The 23,500-nt window shown below is 40.7% G+C and overlaps 1 protein-coding gene across 7 annotated transcripts in view; it reads right to left on the bottom strand.

Annotated features, from left to right (window-relative positions):
* Window positions 1–7,178, bottom strand: part of tenm4 (teneurin transmembrane protein 4) — a 147,404-nt gene extending 140,226 nt beyond the window's left edge. For 6 of the 7 annotated variants that reach the window (XM_068584297.1, XM_068584301.1, XM_068584304.1 and 3 more), the window contains exon 1: window positions 6,953–7,178. The gene's annotated coding sequence lies outside the window, so the exon portion shown is untranslated. Of the gene's footprint in view, window positions 1–6,252; window positions 6,422–6,952 lie in introns of those variants that run through there. The other variant, XM_068584300.1, reaches the window with a different exon arrangement.
* Window positions 7,179–23,500: the final 16,322 nt, after the last annotated feature.

Raw genomic sequence — 23,500 nt, 5'->3', positions numbered from 1 at the left:
GTCTGTGACATGAGCAAACTGTTAGCTTCCTTCCAGGCAGGCTAGTGGGCTTTATTAATATTTATAGAATAACAGCTTAAGGCCAGGCCCCTTGAGAGCTATCACTCCACTTTGCTGCCTAACACTTGCAAAATATATTGACAACTCCTCCTCAGCACTCCCCCTGCCCCGGAAAAGATTTCTATGCAGCTGTGCAGCAGGTTTAAAAAAATATGCAAGTTGTCTGCAAAAAGAAAATAAAAATGAAGGGAAGCTAAATTTGGAATTAGCTGGGTTTAAAAATTAAAGAGAAAAAAAAAATTACGCACAATCATGGGGACATGTCATGGTGAAGAAAACTGGCCCTCTGATGTGTCTGACACAGCCGGACAGTTTGAGCTTTCAGTCAAAAGTTTGGTCCAAGACTTTTACAGCGCAGAGATAATCTTCTAATGTCTCTTGTCAAGCCTCGACACTTTTAAAGCTGACCCTTGGCGTGCAGCGACATACACATGGACATAATCAAAGCAGAGATTTCTTCGAGAGATGCTTTCTGATTGCTTGGATTAGCAAGAGACGGAATACAGGCCGCAAAATTATCGCAGCGCTCTTTTGCCGGAGTAAACGTTTCCAGAGCTGTCGTCAGGTAGTCAGGCTCACTGGCTGTAGGAGCACAAAGACTTTGCGAGGCCATCTTGCTAGTCTTCTTTCAAACAAAGTTGCTAAACATGTCGATGCCCTTCTCATGTAAATTCCAGGGGTCAGGTCGCTGCAGGCGGTTAACCCCTTGTGTTGGAGAAGGCGTTTTTCCTTGCTTTTGAGATTATCTGCTACTTGATCTTATCGACATCCATTGGCTGAATTAACATTACTTTAAGCTGCACATCCAGATGATGTGATTTTCTCACTGTGTAAAATGGAAAAAAAGAGAAATGAACCTCCCAAAAAAGATCCCTTTAATCCTAGCTATACCGTAGAGAATCACATGTGAAATAGTTCCATTACTAATCAACCTTCAGTCCCATTCTCGAAGCATATCAGGTTGCAACCTGGAAGACCAGGTCCTAACAGATGCTGACAGGAAGCTGATGCCAACCTCATATTAAAAAAAAACTCTGATCTGAACATGTTTTAATGTCTATAGAAGGGGCTTAATCAGTAAGGAGTATGAGAAGCTTCTAACTGTCGTCCACCTTCCCTCACTGCAGCCCTAATTTGTATCCTTTTAAGAAAGTCTCTGTCATAGCAGTCACAGCTTAAACTCTTAGCAACAAATTAGCATGAGATCTGAGGAGAATTTACTGAAGCACTGAGAAGTTAAACCTGACAAATGACCTTCCAGTTGTGCCTGGAGATAACACATCACATTTACATGTTATGGTGCCTACTCTGAAAGGCTTGAAAGCGCATAACCAAGTGCATCCATTGTCCTTTATGTATAATGATTGCATAAACAATGCATGCTGTTTGTCCACCAGCCACTGTCACGATCAATAAATGACCTCCAGATTAAATGAAGGCAAGTGAACTACAGTGTATTGCAAAGGTAAAAAAAGATACATGATATAATATAATAGTTATGTAACATATTAAGTTGTGAACAAAACCTTATCAGAGTTACTTACTAAATTAGAAAAGCAACAGATCAGATTTCAGTGACCAGCTAACATGTGTATTTTGAATAGAAATCATTGACAAATTGGTGCATATCCATACCAGTTACTGCTTTCCAGCGACAAGCCACAGACCTCCAAACAACCTTCCCTCCCTCAACTACAAACTGCAGAAGCACCTACTCCCTCAATGATGCAAATAAATCACAGCTGATGAAATCCCATGTTCATGAGACGAGCTGACAGCATACACAGCACTGCTGAGAACAGAGACACCATGGCAGTTTATTAAAACCCACCACTCACTGCTGTGATAGGGGAAAAGAGGAATGAAACATCCACAACTCAGTATCAGAAGAATTTCAGAAGATATCAATTTTTATGAGTGTGATCTTCTGTGTTGGATATAGGTAAGCTAGCATTGTCTGCAATCATTGTAACATTTGAAATGTCCTGATAGTGCTGTTACCAGATAATCATTCAAAGCACCACACAGCCATGCTAACTGCAGCCTTACTATATTGCTTATCCAACTGTAAATCACTGGGGTTTAATTACCTGCAAATTAACTGCCGTTTCACTATCTTGCATAAGATTATCCAGGTCATGATGAAATGCCACTAGGGAGGCTGTTCTGATGGGAGGATTCCAAGATGCAGAAAACACAAGATGCCACTTTGTTAGTACGATAGCTGCAAGGAACGAGATGCCTGTCAGCTAAATCGCCCTCATAATGTGACCTTCAAAAACTGTAAGGACATCTTATTATTCCTGTCGTTTTGATTATCTTTTTTTTTTTTTTAACTTGAACATGATTTGAAGTTCAATTGTCACACTACTGGCCTCTTCATCTGCTGTCCATGGCTGCGGCAGGCCACACAGTGCATGTGCAATAACGGGAGTGGGGCAATTTGCTGCACTGCATTTAACTGTAGTGGTGTAAAACACATTGACCCGACAGTTGGGCACAGTCAGTCTGTGAGTCGTAGTTGGGAGCAGTCTAAATTGATTGTTCTCAATTTCTCTCCATCAGCGGAGAGTTATTTCAGTGCATGATGGGCGATCAAACAAACAGGTTTGTGAGGCCAACAACACCAAATATATTCAATCAGAGCAAATCTTTGTGTATGTGTGTTAGGGAGGGGGGGAATTAGTTGTTGCCACAGGTTACCAATTTTTTTTATACATTCTGCACAGTCGGGCGAAATCTGCCAAGCACCACTTTCTTTTTTTTTCATCAGTCACACCAGTGCGTTTATGATCTAGCTAGCCTCATTAGCATCTGATTTATGTCTCTGTGATGCATGTAAACTCGGAGCGGATGTACTCTGCCTCCCGTGGTATCTTTGTACAAGTGGATATACAGATAGACCAAGCACACTGGGATGCAGTCGGACTTGTGTCGAAGATACATAGACAGATTGATACATCTGTGGTCATCATTCTGAACATTGCACGTCTTGTGTCATGAATTGGAACTCTTTATGTGTCCCCTACAGAAGAAAACACACCCTTTGACTGTTTTCTCTCTTCTTCAACCTCCACAAATGAAATCAAGAGTTTTTTGGGGGGAAACAACACATTTGTTGTGAGGCAGATCAAATAAAATGCAAGTCTGGCAACTGCTGTGAATGTTACTTAAAAAAACAAACAAAATGATCTCTTCTGTGTAACATTGACAGAGGACTGTGTGCATTATAAATGTATGATATGCAGGATGAATGTATGAAGTGGGATTTCCAACACTGGCCATCACTGGAGATGTGCTCTCCCTTCGGCAGATTGAGCAGAGTTTAAGAAAAACATGACCGGGATAAAAAATCAAGCAGCTTCTAATATATCAAAGCAACACGTGTGAGGATAATGAGCACCACACCTGCAGACTGCCATTACCTTCTGCGGCAAGAGTCATCTTAAAAATTGCTACATGCGTACTGTGAAATGTCGGACACAAAGGGGAGTCTGTTGCTGTGCGCCAGGGTAAAGAAACGCTACCCTGTGTCTGGGGGCTCAAGTGCATAATTTCAACCTCAACCGCCCTCCTCAAGTACTTTGTTTGAGTGATTTTGCCTTTCAGAGAACCAAACAGGTGTAAGATTCCACTTCTTCGAAAAATGGATCTGATAGTTTTAGAGGCAAAACAAAAACAAAAAAGTGCTCTCGGATCACAGAGAATGCAACCAAAAAAAGAATCTATACAATGTTCAATGCTATCATCAAAATGCCTGTCTCTGGTTTGTTTTGATGTCAGATCAAATGTTTATTGGCTCTCTTCATATTTCCCTTCATTTTGAAATAAGTAAATAGTAGTATATGAGACAAAGAGACAACATTTCCTTTCATCATCTTTTGGATTTCTCTTCATTTAACCACTGATATCCGATGCACTCTGCAGTAAAGTTAACTTTTTGTATCTATTTTGGAGTCAACAACACCAAGGCAACATTAACAAGCAGGGGCTGCGCTGCAAAACAATTGTCAGACTCTTTCGTTGTTTTAAAAAATCTTCATCGTTTGTCTGTCACTTTAAATAAATTGACTCACCATCTCCCAAGGAACCCATAATGCTTCATGATCGGGCTAAATGTGCAAAAACACACACTGCATCAAACAAGCAACTGCATTCTATTTTAAAAACCCAGGTCACACAATAACCACAAAAATAACTTAACTAAAATAACTTCAGTTCTCTGCTCGCCCAATTAGAACGATGCAGAATATGAGGCAAAAAATAGAGATGTGTTGTGAAGTTGCAGACTTAACTCTAAGGTTTTAGAATATATACTTCTGTATAGAAGCAACTAATACGGAAACATGTTTTGACAATCCACAAAGAAGAAACAGCTTTGCAACCTTCACTTGGTCACTTGGTAACACCGCATGCTTTTGATTTCTGCAGTGTCCTCAACTTTTTACACAAAGACTGGAGATCTGCTGTCAACATTAGGGTGTGAGTGTGTTTGGGTGGATGGGGGGGGGGGTGTATCCCATCAGATCAATGTGTGATAAATCACAAGATGACCGACTACAGCTTCAACCAAACACGATGCTCCAGGCCTGAACAATCGCCTCTCATTTTGTTACACGCAATGCTGCCACGTTGAAAAATTAACAAATTAACAGGAAGACTCGAAGACTAATTGTGTATAATTTACATGTAAATATCAAATGTAGTCGTTTTTACTTATTTTACTTTTTTTCAATTAACTTCCCACTGTCTTCAACATCCACATCATCCATTTCCCTCAAAAGCAGCCATTCCCTCTCTCGATGGCCGTACAGTTCTCACAACAATTATTACTTGAAACACACAACATCCCCGTGGAAAACTCCAGAGGGACGGAGGCATTTCATTGTTTCCTCTCTGTCATCTCTCCCCCCTGCGCTGCCAACGTTAGTTCAAACACGACAATCGTTTATGGGATGTAACAAGGTCCGACTGCAACTTGCATGTCACCTTTCTTTCCGCAATCTGTCCTTTGGAGACGAGCTACGCGTTTCAGTTCACAATGAAACGACGACAAGAGGGGGAAAAAAAGACGTGCAACAGATTTTTCATTTGTGATCTCAAAGGAAGGGTTGTTTCCCCTCTTATCAAGCAGAGAAGCAGTGCTGAGGCTGCTTCTCAGAGCTCATCAGCACGACAAAGACAACTGGGAGAATGCGGCCTTGTTCTACAAAGGTTAACCTCGGCGGGACCTAACAACTTCAGACTTTTCATATGATGACTTCACCAAACACTTGCCATGGAGGACGAGGAGCCCCTGGATTCCGTTGGATTTAACCTCCAATATGTGAGGTCATGCAACCTGCTACGGCCCACGCGGCACTTGTGAGCTCTGGTATATGTGAACTAGAAAGCTCCACCATGCAGAGTTTCTTTTATGATTCGGATGTCTGCACTGCATAATGTCCGTGAAAATGTTGTCCCTTCAATTTAATATTAAGTTTTAGATTTAGATAGAGAAATATCAATTAACAAATAACACCAACGATCTACTTTGCTGTGATGTTACTAAAATCAAAATCTAGAGCCATCATTAGCACTACTAGTACTGTGATAAAAGGTGTGTGTGTGTGTGTGTGTGTGTGTGTGTGTGTGTGTGTGTGTGTGTGTGTGTGTGTGTGTGTGTGTGTGTCTACAACGTGCCCAATCAGAGTGCAGAGCCGGTCTAAGCTGTGTAGGGCCCCAACAATGACTCCCAGGGGTCCTACTCAAGCTTTTACTCCTCCAGTCTCAAATATTTGAGAACTGCAGAACATTCAAATGGAGGGGTCTCTTATTAATATGTTCTGCCAGACTTAATTGGGTAGATTGTGACCCCATGTGATGATGCAGTTGTTGAGGCTTTGCCTCGTAAATTTAACAGAATCGTAAAAAATCAAAAATGTAATTTGACTATGACCTATGACTATACTTAGTTGATGATTTATCATGTGTTTTCATGTTGTTAAAACCACCATATTGCTGGGTTGATGACCCGTTTGTAAATTGTATTATTTATCATAGAAAACCTATCAGCTATGCAGTTTTTCACAGGCATTACCAAGCATTTATCCATTTAAAACAAGACCAGCAGACTCGTACACAGCCCACTGGTGGTCGCGCTACACGACGATATATAGACAGAGGCAACAATAAAGTTGACTATGGACTCACCTGTATAAAACAAGGTTGTGGGTGGGTGGTGGAGGGGGGACTACAGTCCCAATCAAAACCACAAGCCATCTATATCCCCCCTCCACGCCTTTCAACGCAAACGGCCGCGTTCGTAGTGAAGCAACTGGCCGCCTATGCAGACCCCGTTACAGCAGCCGAGCCGTGCACATAGTGGGTCTGCATACAGCACGGCACGTTACCCACCTCTGCGTTCAGAGAGCAAGAACTCCGTCTTCATCCGTTACGCATGTACCGAGCTCACGTCATTTTAAGACGCGCAGCACAGACGCCCCTAATCCCGAGCCTGCTTGGAAAGGCAACGGTGGACTTTTTTGATCCCTGACCGTGAAATCCACACAGTGCGACGTGGAGGCGGTGTATACGGAGCCCTGCGGGCTGCTAACGCACCGAGGAGCAGGTATAGGCTGCCGAAGCCCCGGTGATCCCTCTCCCTGTCCGAGGAATAACGTGCGTGTGGGGAAAAAAGGCACAACGAAATCGAAATGCACAAAAATAAAGAAAGGTTGGATAAAGAAACGGTGCATTTGCACACAAAAACACACGCAGTCAAACTGATCGCGGCTCCCGACTTGAGTTCTCCGGACGCGCTCCGCTGCTGCACGATACTTGTGTGCAGCTGTCTGTTTCTTTTCTATGCATTTCTGCAACCCTGACAAAATCTCGACAAAATGAACCTTACCATTCTGAAGACACATCCAATGGAGCAGGCCTGTCCCGTTGACAATTCACCAATATAGTCTGAGGTGTCCCCCCCTCCTCCCCAGCGCCTCCAAAAAAAAAGAGCCCTTATACTTCTACTCCTTCGTCTCCTGCTTCCCTCCCTTTCGTTGTGATAGTAGCCAGGAGCAGGCGAGTGTATTTCCACTGTGCACGACACGGTACGGCAGAAAGAAAAGACCCTCCTCCTCCTCCTCTTGCTCCTGCTGCTGCTGCTGCTGCTCCAAGGTGCTGCCGCTACTGCTGCTGCTGCTGCTGCTGCTGCTCACAGCGCTCTCAGAGAGGCACACATGGATGAGAGAGGCAGCCGTCCAAGATGTCCATTAGTAACGCACGCACCTAATTGAACGCCGTGAAAATCCCTTCGGGAGAAATATGTGAAATAGTCCCCGGAGCGAAGATCAGGTGACACGGCAGCCGATCTGGTCGGGGAATGACAAGCTGCGTGGCCCCTTCACGATTTACAATCACGGCTCTGGAGCAGGGATGGGTGTGCGACTGTGCGTGGTCGCCCCCTTCGGTGCTGAGCCAGAGTCCCTCCAAATATCTGCCCGTTTCTGTTTCTGTTTTTCTCCCCGAAAACATATTATGCCCAATGAAAATACATTTAAAAATATCCTACAGGGGGGATTGCAATGTGCAAACGTTAATAACCTTCAACACGCTTTGTATTTATTTTAAAGGACTTTCTGTACTAGGGATGTGTTTTAAAGTGACTATGCAGAATTTTCTAAGACAATAAAACAAGCTATTTCAACAAATAATGAATGTGACCTATATGAGACAATAAGTCGTAATTAAAAGTCATACAAAGTCCTAGTTTTGATGTGCCACGTCATCACTAATACTAATTATATGACACTAAAGGAGTTCTGCTTTTAGTAGCATAGTTACACACACATACACACATATAAAAATGTAAGAAGGAACAGCAACAGCTGCTGAATATTAACTGTGATGTTTCTCGTCAAACACATGAATATGTTTTTGGCCTTGAGATACTAACCAGCTCCCTTATGTCTCAATGGACAACTAAATATTGTGTATTTGAGTGTTTTCACAACCTCTGCTGAAACCTCTGACACTAGCGTTTGGTAGGTTAGCGAGGAACAAGGCCATCTGTCTTGTTCCATCTGACAACACTTTTGTCTGGCCAACTTTGGGTCCTAAACTCACAGCCGTATACTTATCTCCCATTCCTAGTTTCTCCTTGAGGGTTAAAAGACTGGTCAAGAGTTCCTGGCCCTGGAAGTGTGTTTGGTCAACCAGAGAACAAGAGAGGGGCCATGTGTGGCCTTTAATTCACTGCATTGTCTGCCAAAAGCTAATCTTGGCCTGGCTCAGAGTCTTACTGCTCACAGGCTGTGAATGGATGAGTGAAAAGTTAAATATGCTTTCAAATGTAAAACTGAAGCCTGGCCTGGTATTGTGGCCATGTCATTGTGGGAATGGGAGATTTGCCGTTGACCCAGGCAACAGGAGGAAAGAGGCCAGTTTGAGCAGCTGCATTCAGGCTCATGTTTGCAGGTGGTTGGCTGTTATTCACTGGTTACGCACCACCTTTATTGTGGCCCTGTGTGCAAAAAATAAATAGATGCAGGTTTCATCTCGGAGCTGAAAAAGGTAGTTTGTACTCGACCATCCGACAGAATGGACAGAAGGTCGTTACGCACATCACAGCCAAAATTGCACATTTTAAAGCTGAGTTAAGCTGTGATCTGCCTGATAAACACATTGGGCTGTTTTCATCCAGCAGATGAACTGCAATTAGGTATTTATGTCTAATACATTTTTTTTTAAAACACAATGTTGCAATTTAAGCCAATTCATAAATTCTTTTCATTTGGCCTATGATTAACACTTGTGTAATTGTTATTTTCATTGTATTAGTGATGGTGTGTAAACAATGTGATACTGTGAATGGAGTCACCCATACCCCACCCCACTGTACACTACCTGCTCAGCACCATTTTCAGCAGTCAGACACAGCTAGCAACTAGCTGGTGGACAGAGTGGAACATTTAGCAGCTAAAGAAACAAACATGTCCTTCCTGCAGGAATTGGAGAAGACCACAAACAGAGCTAAAGTAGAGAATATTTTTAAAGACTTCAAATAAATGATGTTGATTTTATCTGCTGCAAGAGAACATAAGCAACTGTTTGTGTGAACTTAAAGGTGACAATATGTCCCTAATATGCCCCCACAAAAAATAATTATCAAAGGTTTAAAGTAAAATAAATTGCAAAAGGAATCATCTTTCTGATGGAACTTGGTCACTGCAGCAACAAATAATAAGACACCACACAGAAAATAGAAATATAGAATAAAACAACAATTTAAACAGACACAGATAACAGTTACAACATTGGCTGATGTTAAATAATACTGCCTTTAAGAACATATCCATAGCAGAAACAAGAAGGCACTTAGAGAGTGGAAGCGTCTGCCAACGCTGAACATTATTCCTGTCACTTAAATTTTAATTGATTTCTGGACCATCTCCTTAGGATCTTGAATTAAGTCTTTGTCTCCATTAGTTTCAATAGTGCAGTAGTTATGGCATCAAAATGTACTGTCTATCGAAAGTCCTACATGGGTACCTGAAGTTCTCCTGCTGGCAGGCAGAACTACAGTACAAACAAAAACAGGAAGTGGAAAAACTAAGATGAATGAAATATGTAACAAATCAACAAATGTATTCATATCACAGCTGTATGGCTGTTCCCACCAACACTACAGATATAGATACAGTACCTGCTCAAAAAAGGACAATTATGTGACGTAAACGTGCATCTTTATCTGCTTTCATAATCACTTATACATATAACTTGCTGTACAGTACATATATATGACATGGATGGAGACAGTATGCACAACACATCTTTGAACTGCCACTGAAGATCCTTATCTCCTCACTTTGCTATTATTGAATCAATGACATTCAAACTGTACCCAAAATGATGTTATCTGTGTTATAATAATATAAATTGTGAACAATTTACAGCCAGAGCACTGTTGTTAATCAGTAGAATATAGTGGGCTGCATTTCAGTATGTGAATAACTTACTCAGAGGCAATGAACGTGTGAGATTTCAGTTTGCAGCACTGTAGCTTGTTATATGCTAAGAAAAAAAAGTGTTTGCTTTTGAATCGAGGCTTATTGCTGTGACTCAAATTATATGCCCCATAAAACTCCTAATTAGACAATGTTGGCTATGCTGTAGCCCACTCCCTTCTTTTTCCCTTTTCCTTTCACTTTTCTACTTCTGTGTAAATTATTTCCTCATTAGAAAGCACAGGCATGCTATATGTGGTGTCTTAATATGTGTCATACATGTGTAATGCTGCAGAGCATGGTTGACTTTTTATAGCATCTGATTTGTCACAGCAGAACATATTTTGAATGATGAAAACTATATATTATATATATATATATATATATATATATATATATATATATATATATATATATATATATATATATATATATATATATATATATATATCACTGGTACATTATTAAAGGTTTTTTCTACAAAATATCAGATGGATAACTGAACAATTCTTTAATATTTACCTCCATCTAGACTCACAAGTCAGTCAATAAATGCTTTGCTCAATTAGCGACCTATTCGAGAGATGTGATCTCTGTGATGGCTGCTTTCCTGTTTGTAAACAGTGCTAATAACAGTATAAGATTAACAATGGCCACAATATGACATGACTACATGTAATGTGTCGGTTTGAACACAACTGCTCCTTAATGGCTTAAAAGAAAAGAAACTGAAAACACATGTTATGACAACAGTGGAAAATAACTGAGGCACACACAAGGTGTATGCCTCAAGGTGTAAAGGTGTACACTGTAATATGTATAACGTCAGAGGGGATGCTTTAAAAAAAAAAAAAGGCTTTTTCCAGCAAAGTTATTTTAGCTTCGACACTGAAATAGTTCCTTCAAAACTATGAGTCATAATCACAACACATATTGCTCAAGCAGTGGACAAAATTATCAGTGTAAATAATGACAAAGTAATAACTGAACTGATTATTTGCTTAATTTCAAAACCCAATGAAAGGTTTCTTAGGACCACAATGATCTCAATTACATTCTGCTTTACAAACCTGAGGCAGCAAATGTGTGATGTCGAGCTCGCTGCAGCACAGTAACACCAGCTCTGTAATAACAACACCCTTAGTTACTCTAAATCAGCTTTCCAGCTCATTAGTCTTCAGGTGGAGGCACATTTGGACCTAAAATGTTTGGTAAATCACAATTAGAGAAACTTTCGTCTGTGTTAAACCCCCCATTATTCTCCCGTTTTATTCCTGAATTGGCCACTTAAGAGCAACTTGGCTTGAGAACACTTTGTAAATTCAGACACTATTTAGGGTTTACGTTGCATTTGGCCCCGCTGCCATGGTGATGGACACTTTCAGTGCTTCAATTTCTAGCACCTTGATTTTCTCTCGTGACGATAGATGTTGCAGCACCACTTCCGATTGTTTTTTTTGCTTTCTATTTTAGGACGAGTTTAAGGCTTTTCTCGTCAACTTGCCGAGCCAACCCCAGCTTCCATCACAACTTTCTTGCATGGCAAACTTCCCCTGCAGTTTTTGTGTTTGTCAATTCAAGCAATTCCCCTCAACCCGTAATAGGATCAGGCCTCCGAGCTGCTTGCACATGATTGATGAAAGATTTAAAGGATTGTAAGAATTGAAGGCACATTTAACTACCTGCTGAGGTCCAATTTCTTGTCCTTGTGCTGGAGTTGGATGGCAACCATGCAGATGAGAAGATCACTGCAGCGAACGACGATAATGCAAAACAGTTGTGAAAGCAGGCAATCCTTTCTAATCGGCCTATTCTCTTTCCTCAGGAGAAGTGGTGTCAGCACTGCTCATGTAGGTTAAAGAAAAATAAAACTGAAATGGAAAAGAAAAGAGTGCTAGAGAAAGAAAACTTTAATTATCATTGTGGAAAAAAATGTATGCGATTATAGTGTTGATTTATTTTTCTTCTTACTTGCAAAACACATACTGTCAACAATTACTTCTGTCATCCTGTAGGGTATCCCCGAGAAGTTAAATCCAGACCGGTCATACTGCTGAAAAACGAATCAGCAGCACATAATTGTTTATTTTCATAGAGTAACGTAACTTAACAAGTGTCATTCAGTCATGCCCGTTTGATAGATTCGCTGTTATCAATACTTTCATTGACTTTACAAAGCAACAACATATTGCCTCTTGTGTCATTGTGGTCATTGGGCTTTGTGTGACGGCTACCACACCTCCAGGCGCATTTGTCTGAAACAGAAACCCTTGAAATGCTGCTATCCCCGTGACCTGAGCCATTGCTCTGTGGAGGCACGTGATTAGTGACGGCCAAGAGAGATAACGACTGCGTGTCCGTCAAAATCAAGTTGCAGCTCAGCGCCCTGCCCGTGTTGTCTTAAAAGGGGCTTAAGTGTGGCGTCAGGGTCAGAGGTCGATTTACAGATTCAGCAGTACATTAAGTCAGTCGTAGGTCGGCTCACCACGTCTGACGTTTATTAATTGGTGGCCCTGAGCAGAAAATGGCTGCAGCGTGTCACCAGGGACACCTTCAGAAGCAAGCTGTGAGAAGTACAGCAGCTTATGCACCCATGCATGCCAATACGCTAGATGCTACGTAGGCGAGATGAATTACAAAACAGGCTCAGCTTATGATAAATTACACTCTCATACAGGGCTGGACACTCACTCATACGTCATCATAAAGTAGTGTAACAACAAATACTGTTTCCCCCCTCATCCAATTTCCTATAATTGTGGAAGGGAAACCTAGATCCTTGTTGAGTCATCTGCAACTGATCGAGGCAATCTCCAAGCAGAGTGCCACCTCGTTCAGACGACGAGAAGAAAGCCCTTGATCAGTTCATGGTCTGAATATGAATGTAATCAGGACTCTTTTTTGCTAAGATCCCACTCTAAAGCCATTCAAAGCCATCAGCTATTATCGGTCTGTGAGCAGCGTCTGTGGTGCGACTTCATCCGCTGTGCCGTCCCTCGCAAAATGACTGAGTTATGACTGGCAAGCAGGGCAGCTGGCTGCTTGTAAATGAGTGTGGAACGTACCGGTGTCTTCATGCATGTCACGAACCGCCCATCATGACTTTTACAGGGGTTGATTTGAGTCACAGCCTAACATATGGGTTACGATGCCTCAGTGTGTGGACACAGTATGCATTATAAGAACAGATGTATTCCAGATATACAATACTGAAGCAAGTGTGTGCAATGTGAACAGGGCAGACACGACTTCCACTGCATTTTAATCAAAGGATTTAATTTGATGGCTGGTAGTGAAAAATGTATTATTTTGTTGTGACATATCCCATCAAGCTTAACATAGATTATGTCACAGGCTACAGTATGTCATCTCCCTGCGTGACTTTTTACTTCAGGCCTTAATTACAGTTCAAGCATGACTCAGCTACTGAAGCCATACAGTACATTATGCGTCACATCACCTCATGCTTAACTGACAAGGATATGTTCCTACTTGACATTTGATCAGAAACTCTTCATGTAAAATTGATACTTATCACCATTTCAGGTAGAATACCAATTAAACGCTATAGTTGCTTTGATTATTCATTGTAAATATGCATGTATTTGTTTATAGCTGCTTCACCATCTTCTAGTGTTACATTTCAGTCTCCTCACATACATGAAAACAGCAGCAATTAATCCATGTTTTGTCATAACCTGTTATCACCTAGACTGCTGTACACAAAGACAACAGCTGCAAAATCCACTTACTGATCTGAAGATTCAAAGATATACTGTTAGCAACACGCTTCAAACCTTAATTCAATCATCTAAAGCCTTGCAGCTCATTTTATTGACCATCTCTTTCTATTTTAACTCTAAAAAGCAACACAGCAGAACGAAATTTCAATAACCACAAATTATTTAACACAGGGGTATGAGTAAACCTTCTAACTCGCCAAATCAGCCGAGTTCTACCAAAAGGAAGATTAAAGGCACACCATCTCCCATTTGTGACTCCAGCCTTCTCTGGATGAAACACGCACTTGATCACTGAAAATGATGAGACACTTTTGGTATCGAAAAGATACTTTTTGATCCGATGTCACTTTCTGTAGGAGAAGGAGTGTAGAACCTGCAAGATCTCTTGCGTAACACTTCTCACCTTAAACTCATTCAGAATAATGAGTAAGTCTGAAAAGATATGTAAATGACAGCCGCCATGTGCTATCACCTTAAAAACCTAAACCACAGCCCAGGCAGGTCTGGTGGAGGAAGCGCATCTAAATCATCTGTCATTAGCCAGAAACTAAGCCAGTCACCATTTCAATGAACAACTTGTTTAGCTCCCCCAGTCATTCTTCTCAAAAATTACGAATAATTTGCATATACTAAATAAAGAATATTTCCTCAACCCCAAGAGCTATTTGAATCATTTCAAAAGGTACAGTATAAATGAACACTTGCGAGACAAGTTATGATGTTCATATAGCAGTATATGGGTTACTGGTTTATTGGTTAATGATAGAACACAGGAAAAAAACTTCTAAAAAAAAGACAGAATCTGAAACAAAAAACCTTGCAGGATATATTTCCTCATTTTAATTGTGCATAGCATCACTTTTTTGTTATGAGCATGTAAAATGGAATTATAAGCTCTTGTAAGGCCAGGCGTTTGTCACGTCAGTGCTTTGGTATCGATTCATGGGAGTACAACGACTTGGAGAGTGAGGAAGAGCTCCTGATGAAGAATGTTTGGGGGCACCTGGGGTTTATAAGTGGAAGCCCTCAAACAACACAATGCCTATTATTTCTAGCCATACATTAATGAGCTAGTTTTTCTATAATTTGGATAATGAATTCACCAATATCCAAGATGTTAACATCAATAATGATGTAGCAGGATAAGTATTAGGCAGTATGAGGAACGGGTATAGAGAAATTCGAGCTTGCCCCATGTTTTCACTGTTACAATTCATTTTATAAATGATAAGATACTGTGCAGCCCCTCAGACAAAGTGCCTCACAAAGTGTTTGACGGTGGTTTTCACCAAGACCAACTGTCTCTCAAAAATGTGTAACAAGCAGATATAAATGGGCTTGAATACAATGTTCTTAGTATGAATCACAGCCATTCTCTCTTATTACCTCTCACTACTTTTACACTGTGAGGGGTTACTGCTTATTGTCAATCCTGTCTGTAATTTCTTAAATTACATCCAAAAATACCCATTAAGGAGCTCTATTCTTGAGTTTGACAGTAGTTAATGATGTAAGGAGTCTAAGAATGCTATTGATGTCTTAGTTTATGATGATGCAATGAAAGGGAGACACTTGGGGAAAAAAATCTGAGGTTTAAACTTCTTTGAAGACCATATCACATTAAAGCAGTGAAAATTGTCTGCTACGACTCAAACCGTTTTTAGTTTAGTTTTATAGAATTATGACTAATCAGCACATCTGTAATATTATGTTCAATGCCTAATTACAGTTTCAGGAATGTCTATGCAGCATTATAAAAGGGAACTGGATGAATTGGATGGACCATTTTAGAAATGCCTCTACATATATCTTTACACCACCAGCTATTGCATAGCACATTTCTTTGTACATTGCAACATGGTTTCAATAGCTTTAAAGCGATTTTGGCTTTTCTGTGAAAATGTAAATGTTATATTTGTAACTCAAAAGACGATAAACTTAAATACTATAGTTTAAGCTTTAATTAACCAGGAAAGGGGCTTTCTACAGTGGCCAGATATAGTATGGGATCTATATTATGGACAGTACAGATATCCATTACTCAGCTTTCCCCACTAATACAACCCAGCAAAGTACAATTCTGCAATACAATTGTTGCAATTACAGTAAGTGGCACACATAAAACACAGCAGAGCGGTTTTAGATCCGTTAAATGCAGAGTTATTGTATTTTTTATATAATTACATGTACATTGAAACCAAATCCTTTGTGACAAACTGCCTTTTATCTCGTTGCAGTTTACACGATATGTTCTGTGGTTTTATCTTTCACATTTGACGCTCAAAGCAAGGTGCACTGCAACAAACTGTGTGCTACTGTGTACATCCTCAGAGGCTACAAAATTGTCAGAAAGAATGAATTGTCAATCCTTCATCAGTCTCTTTGAATGGTCTTTGTGTTGACAACTAGTCAAGAGATTGGTGCAAAGTACAGCATGTGCCGTCATATGAGTTTCGTAGCAAATTAGTACCGATGCAGAAGAGCTCTCTCCCATTCAGTATTGACCTGCAAAGACTGCGTTTCCACCCACTCGGTTATTGCCTCCGGCAAAGATTGTGTGAGGTTACCCGGCTTGACATGAGACTCCCATCCAGGGCAGCACCTGTGGGTTTCCTTAGAGAGCACGTTGCCTGATAAATGAGTCTACGGTGACGAGCGGCTGATGGAGTGGCTGGCAAAGGTCATGATGCTTGGGGAAGCTCCATTCTGCCTCTCTCGTTCCAATTTGGACCAACACCACCTTTTGCAAATGCTGGATAACCTCGGCCAAAGGTCGGCCAGGTGGAACCAAAGTTCATCATTTGGTCCAGACTCTACCTTTTCTATGAGCAAGAGCACAAATGCAATATGTTGGTTTAAGCAACGTTGGTTTACAAAAGAACGAAAGGTATGTAATTACTGTGCCGGGCAAATTAGGCTGCATGCTGTGTTGCACTTAGGCGTATCTATTGACTAACAAGGCCCAACAGAAAGCTTGGTTGCAGGAAACTGTTAAAGCATGCAGAGCTTTTGTGTATTCGTTGTTTCTTTATGTATATTACTTTTTCCTTTGCACCCACCGAGTTTATCACCACCTCACACGCAGGCGTTTGGAATTATTCACGATTGCTTTTGATATCATGAAGCCTCAACGTTTTGAGGAGAAGATGGCTTCTCAGCACAGAATATGGATTTTTAAGAGGGGAGAATGGTGTTCCCCCCAAATTAGATGCACAATGACATTTTGTCAGCTTTACACCTTTGCTGTAGTTGATATCTTCATATTGTTTCTTAGCTGTAATCATCCCTGGTTACACTATATTTGTCCCTCTATGTAAACAGTGTTTGTGAGCATGTGCATGCACGAGAGAGGCAGGGAGAGAGAAAGAAAGAGAGAGAGAGAGAGAGAGAGAGAGAGAGAGAGAGAGAGAGAGAGAGAGAGAGAGAGAGAGAGAGAGAGGAAGACAGGAAGTGGTGGGGTGAAAAGGATAGGGAGAGGGCAATTTGTATGGCATTCCAGATACCTTGCAGCACATTTGGACACGGGGGACAATTGACCTGAACGCTGTCTGCACTCACCCATACTCACAACAGAAGATGGCCTTGATAGAATGTCATCTTTCAAACGGTCGTGCTGCAAGCCACGGCCCCGGAGCCGGTCTGCGCCAGACTGGCTCCGTAGAATGAGAAGGCAGGTGTGAATACTTTGAAAATAAAATGCCCTTTGCCATCTCCTGCAGTTCAAATTTGAATCAGAGAGAACAATTGCAAAATGTCAGCGGTCAATCAATTCAAATAATCTTGGCTGCCGAATATAAAAGCATAGCATATCCATGGTGTTGATAGAAAATGTAATGAAATGACCCCTTGTTCCCCAAGAAAAAGAGTGAAAACTAATTTGCTTCAGTGAGTCAGTTTTAGGAAGGGAAAAATGTAAGGGGCAATTCATCCATGGAAATTAAACATATCCCTAGGGTAACATAATATGCACGGAAAATTGTTTCTTTTCTCTTTTTTTCATTTTCCTTTTACTGTTTTCTAGTGTCGCAAGTGCAACATGCAGTGAGGGGAGGCTGTTCTATTAATATTTGTTTGCATTTAAAAATAAAAATCGGACTCAGGGCAGTTGAACATTATTCACAGGATTTACAAAAGCTCCATAAGCTATCCATGATAACAGTACAGAGCTGTTGAACAAAGCCATTTTACAATGGACTATTGAATTGTGCCTAAGTTCAGATCCTCAGGTCATTAGGGAGCCCCGCGTGTGGCTGGCTGTGCATTCCAAAGCTAGCTGGGTACGATTGTTTGGCTCAGTTCTTTAATTCATTAATGCACATGCACTGCTCCCAGGCACCCTCGTCACTGCTAATGAGCATATTAGTTTGCTGCGAGGGCAGCAACTGTCTTTTGATCAACTTAATATTAATCGAAGATGCAGGGAACCTTGCAACACCAGCGGGGGAAGAGGGAGCCACTGCATCTATGGCTTCATTATGTCAAAAGGTTTGGGTTCCTCCACTCTATTTTCATCACTAGACCAGTTAATTTGAAAAATAAAGAAATAAAAGCGACAGGCAGCTCCAGGTAGTTTTCTTTGTGCTAATTTCTCCTGTAAGTGAATTCATGAAAAAGTGCTTTTTATACGCCCTTTGGTGGAAAAGAAGCACTCTGCTCTGTGTTTAATGGTGGCACAGTTCATGAGTATTTGATTTTAGATGAGCTTTCACAGTCATATATCCAAATGCATGACTCCACTGCCTCAGATGTGTTACATTGATGCCTTACTAAATTGAAACACCACTCAAAATGTATCTTTTCTAAGGAAAAACACGCACCAACTGAACTGATGTCCAATTGAAGAGAAAGCTCTCTAACATGTCAAAACAACCACGCACGCTTTTGAGAGGAAGACTCTTTAGATTTGTTTTCCAAAAAGGTTTGGCTCACACTGATCATGTGGATGGATGGTTAAGATCCATTGAAACTACTGTGAAGTCAAGCTGAGCACGGCCTCCATTATCTGTGAGGGAAGCTAATTTTTTTTTAAAATAGACTTTTTAAGTCTACAGGGAATGATTGTTTGATAAATGAGAGATAGAATATCACTTTAAGGTTATCGGTTTTGCAACGTTAATGTAATCTAAATAAAATATCTAAAACTGTTGTATTTGATGAATACACTTGTGCAAAGAAACTTTCATCTCATTTGTATGGCTTGGTTCTCTATGTCCTCCTCTTAGTATTATTATGTGTTATTACTTTAACGCTGACTGATTATGGATAAAGTCCTCGCAGAGGGTGTGAAACACTCAATTCTTTACAATCAACCCACACACTACGAGTCTCAAAAGAGCAATATTGCCATATGTGGGAGAGAAAATGCACCCCGAACACTGCGCGGAGTGCCAGAAAATGACAGATCCATTTAAGTTACTCAAAACACGTCTCATTAATAAAAGCAAAAATTACTGATTACTCACATTGCACTTTCATTTTACGCCCACTCACATTCACAGTTGTGCACAGACACACACACACACACACACACACACACACACACACACACACACACACACACACACACACACACACACACACACACACACACACACTGTGTGATCATAGTGATGACCACCAACCAAAACAGACTGTCTGCATCGTGCTAGCGAGTTCAGAACATACTTGGCTTTTATACTGTAGCAGTTCGCTCTCAGATTTAGACAATCTGTCTCCCACACAGCTTCACAGTGATACAAATGAAATATAGTGCTATAATGTGTTGAGGAGTTGGATTTATTTTGGAATTTCTTCTCAGAGAAAAGTTAAAAGGAGTTGAGTCTGGAGACTTGGTTACGGGGAAATAATTGAACATATGTACAGCAAATGGTGAGCATGGGCAGTATCCACGCATCCGTATGTTCATTAATTCACGTGCCAACCGTCCATAACAGAAATGGGACCGTGAAGGAGGGAGTTTGGAGACAAAAGGAGCCGTGGTGGGTGATGATAGATGGGGTGAAACAGTGTATGAATCTGGCCAGGATCACAGGCATCCATCCCCACCTGTCAGACAGTGACTAATTTCCAAGTGGGAGCCGGGCACTGGCGGCCCGAGTGCCTCGGGTCAAAAGAGCTGCTCGGGTTACACCGAGGTCTTCTGTACAGGCTGGGAGATATTGGCTGCGAGCTTACATGACACACCATACACACATACCTTGTTACAGAGGCTGTCCCGGCAATCTGATCAATCACACCAGGAGTCACTGCCGCTAATACAAAGTGGCCATTGTATGCAGAACGCGCCGGGCACTGCTGAGAGTGGCTGAAGTGACACAGTGTGGTGAATACATGGTGAGTTATGTTCCTGACAGAAACGCCTCCAAGTACGGCACGTAGAGAGTGTATTGTCCACATTATGCAGTCTTTCTGGAATAACAGGAATAATATATTGTTGGACCTAATGAATGCCAAGTTCTGCTGAAAGCAGGGTTTTGTTAACAGTGTTTCCCCCAGACCATTTTGTCTTTCTCTGCATTATTTTGTCATACCGTGAACAGGACATCAAATACATTACGAGAATAATACTGCGATTCATTTAGTACTATTAGTAATACTAGCTTCAGCTATTACAGCAAATCCAACGGCATTAGGACAGTACCATATATACATATTTATATATATATATATATATATATATATATATATATATATATATATATATATATATATATATATATATATATATATAGTATAGCAGGACAACAACAAAATAATAATGCAGCACTATAAAGAATAAAATAATAGGCCAGAAGAAAAGATGTAGATCAGATTCATGAAATGATTACAAAGTTATGAAGAATAAACAAGTCTCATGTACAAAAACTAGACTTTAAGAAACAAAATGACATAAATGACATAAATGTCCCCAGTGAGATCTCCTCCAGCAGGCTCTTCCGAAGCAACAAACCTTCTGACATTTTGTTTGCCATTTACACTGAGGTTATACTCATGCAAAGGCCAACTAATAGCATAATGAAGTGCCTCCCAATAGCTCTAATATTTAGTGACTCAGGCTTCGATAACGACAAAATCATTATTATCAGTGCTAGTAATGATTCCTTAGTGCAGGGTCCTGTGACCTCCCTAGTAATAAACTTGAGCACCGGATTAAAAGGTGAGGTTGCTCTCTGAACTGTGCCGAAATCACATCCTCCTCTTCACCCCTTCTTCTTGCTATAATAAAAAAAAAATATGTGTTTGACCTCCGCTCTCATTATTATGGGTCGCTAGGAATAATGTAGACTTCTGTGTAAAATAAACGCTTAAAATTGAATTGTGATACAATAAATACATTCATCTGCACATTCGCTTGCGGTTCGCATTGATTTTGAAACCTGTTGATTACAGTGGGTGAATCGTCCCTTTTTCAGAGAGAGTTTGATGTTTGTGTTGCATTTTTAAGTGCAGGCAAAGCTCCTATATCTGATCTGACCCTACAGCTGCAGCGGAGGCTGATTTTATTGACTGCTATGAAACTCTTACTGAGAAAGGTGAGATACAGGGGTGATGCTGTATAGTCAGTAAGGCAATTGATTTGTTAAAAGGAGTATATGACTTGAGGCAGAGTTTTTTTTCGATCTTCTTTGTTCCAGATGAAACTGAAGGTGTGTATTCATTGGCTTGTAGGCTCTTGTTTCCGATACTGTACATCAACAGGCTTGGCGAACAGGTCTACCACCATCTCAAAATATTTTACCTTGACACAGAAAGCATGGCGTTGTTGTTAGAATCACATATCTTGCTGGGCATTGACAATGGCAACTCCTCCCGTTTGAGCATCATCATTTATTTTTCATTTACTGTAATTTCAGCTATGCTGAGGAGGATTCGCAAACATTACCATAGCGCAAGCCTTGTGACAAAGATTAATTTTGCGCATCATTTCAGTCATTGTAGTCGAGAATGTTTTTAAGGGGAGGCGGTTTCTGAATTATTTTTACAGCCATCTGTTTAATTCTAAATTGTGGTTACCAAGTGAATAACTTCTCAAACGAATATTAATTATAGATTCTTGCAAGATGATGACCGAGTGTAGAAGCAGCAAAAACTTGAATTGCATAATGCTAATGTCAGGTGACAACTTGTCCTTATAACTGTCAGTTATACTTTAAAAACAAGGTTACCCTAATACCCCTAAAAAAAGCTTTTCTGAGTTGACCATATACCACCTTGTGCTGATATTGTGAATATGTTTCACAGCAAGTGACTAAAATGCAGTGTAGTGGAGTGATTACGATCGTTCCCAAGGTGTCTTTTAGTTGAGAGCAATCATTAGTCTCCAGGAAATTGTTTTCTGCAAACACAAGTGCCGTCTGATATCGATGTAAGCATTAGAACATCGTTTGAACAGAAGGTCACCGATTTTTTAAAAGCTGTAAATTACTTCTTTACGAAAGAACTGCAAATATTACTGACAATGTGTGGAAGCTGTAAACAAGTGCTAAAATATTCTTGAGGAGATAAGAGTCTGCCACTGGATTTTTGAGAGCTAATAGGTTGAGTGAAGAATTGTGACTTCCACTGAATGACTGCTGAAATAGAAAATACCCTTTAAAAAAAGAATATCACCAGATATGATCGAGATTTGCTTTTACAGTTAACTGAAAGAATATGGAGGAAGCGCATATGGAGCAAAAACTAAACTCTTGTGCTACACACAAGCACATTGGCTCCCATAGTGTTACAAATACATTTCCTTCTTGAAAAAAGAGGAAGAGGGGGGAGATCGGCCCAATAAGGTCAGACTCTCAAAGGGAGGGTGTCTCTGCCCAGCAATGTGTGTCAGCTGTGAGGTTACCGAACTCCCAAAGAGAGTGAAGGACTGTTTTAGACTGGGACACAAAACACAACGTCCTTTAAACCGGTTTAGTAAACCTCCTGGATCCAAGTGGTTCCCGCGGGTGGAAGACAGGGACTCGTCCTGAGAGGGCGGGGGTCCTGCTTCTTGTTCACCGCCCGGGGAGACGTGTGCAATGCAGAGTGAGCAGCTGAGAAAACATTTCAGAGGAGACAGACAGCTCCAACCTGCCTTTATTCGCAACAGCTGGAATAATAAGTGGTCAGATTTAAGACGGTTTAAATCTAACTCAGGGAACACAAACAGTCTTAGACTACAAGGACAAAATCAGTAAAGTCTGTGTGATGTATTAGTTCCTTAGTTAATGCAATATTAGAAGCAAATTTATGTTCATAATTTAAATGGGGGCGGGGAGTGGGGGGGCACTAACTTACAGTGGAAGTGTATAAAAAGCTGCTTTTATAGTTTGGCAACATCTTTGGTCATAAAGTATTACTGCTCTTGACATCTTGTCCTTTTTCATTCTGAAATTTGAGCTGTTGTGGGCGTTGCTGATTCTATTTTATTTTTTTTTAGATGTGGTTGTCCTCGAGTCTCCTGCAGACCACACCTCGTTCACAGCATTCCCTATCGTAAATCTAAGCGAGCACATGGGGGACTCTGAGTTTCTTTCTACAGGTTGTATGTTACTTTAATGTTGTGTTCCATGAGTTGGCAAACGAGAGCTGCAAACTGAACATTTATCTGAAAATGCCCGACGCTAACCTCTCATGTTGAAGCAACTCTTATTGTTGTACTTTCATTTGGTTGCAAGTATACATGTCATACACAATTCAGTGTGTCCGCTTTCCTTTTCTGCTTTATTGGAACTA

This window comes from Clinocottus analis, unplaced genomic scaffold, assembly GCF_023055335.1.
Source record: "Clinocottus analis isolate CAN_PGR_092001 unplaced genomic scaffold, fCliAna1.0.p SCAF_2, whole genome shotgun sequence".
NCBI classification, from domain to species: Eukaryota; Metazoa; Chordata; class Actinopteri; order Perciformes; family Cottidae; genus Clinocottus; species Clinocottus analis.
The sequence above is the reverse complement of the archived record's forward strand: the minus strand, read 5'-3'. Positions and strand labels throughout refer to the sequence as shown.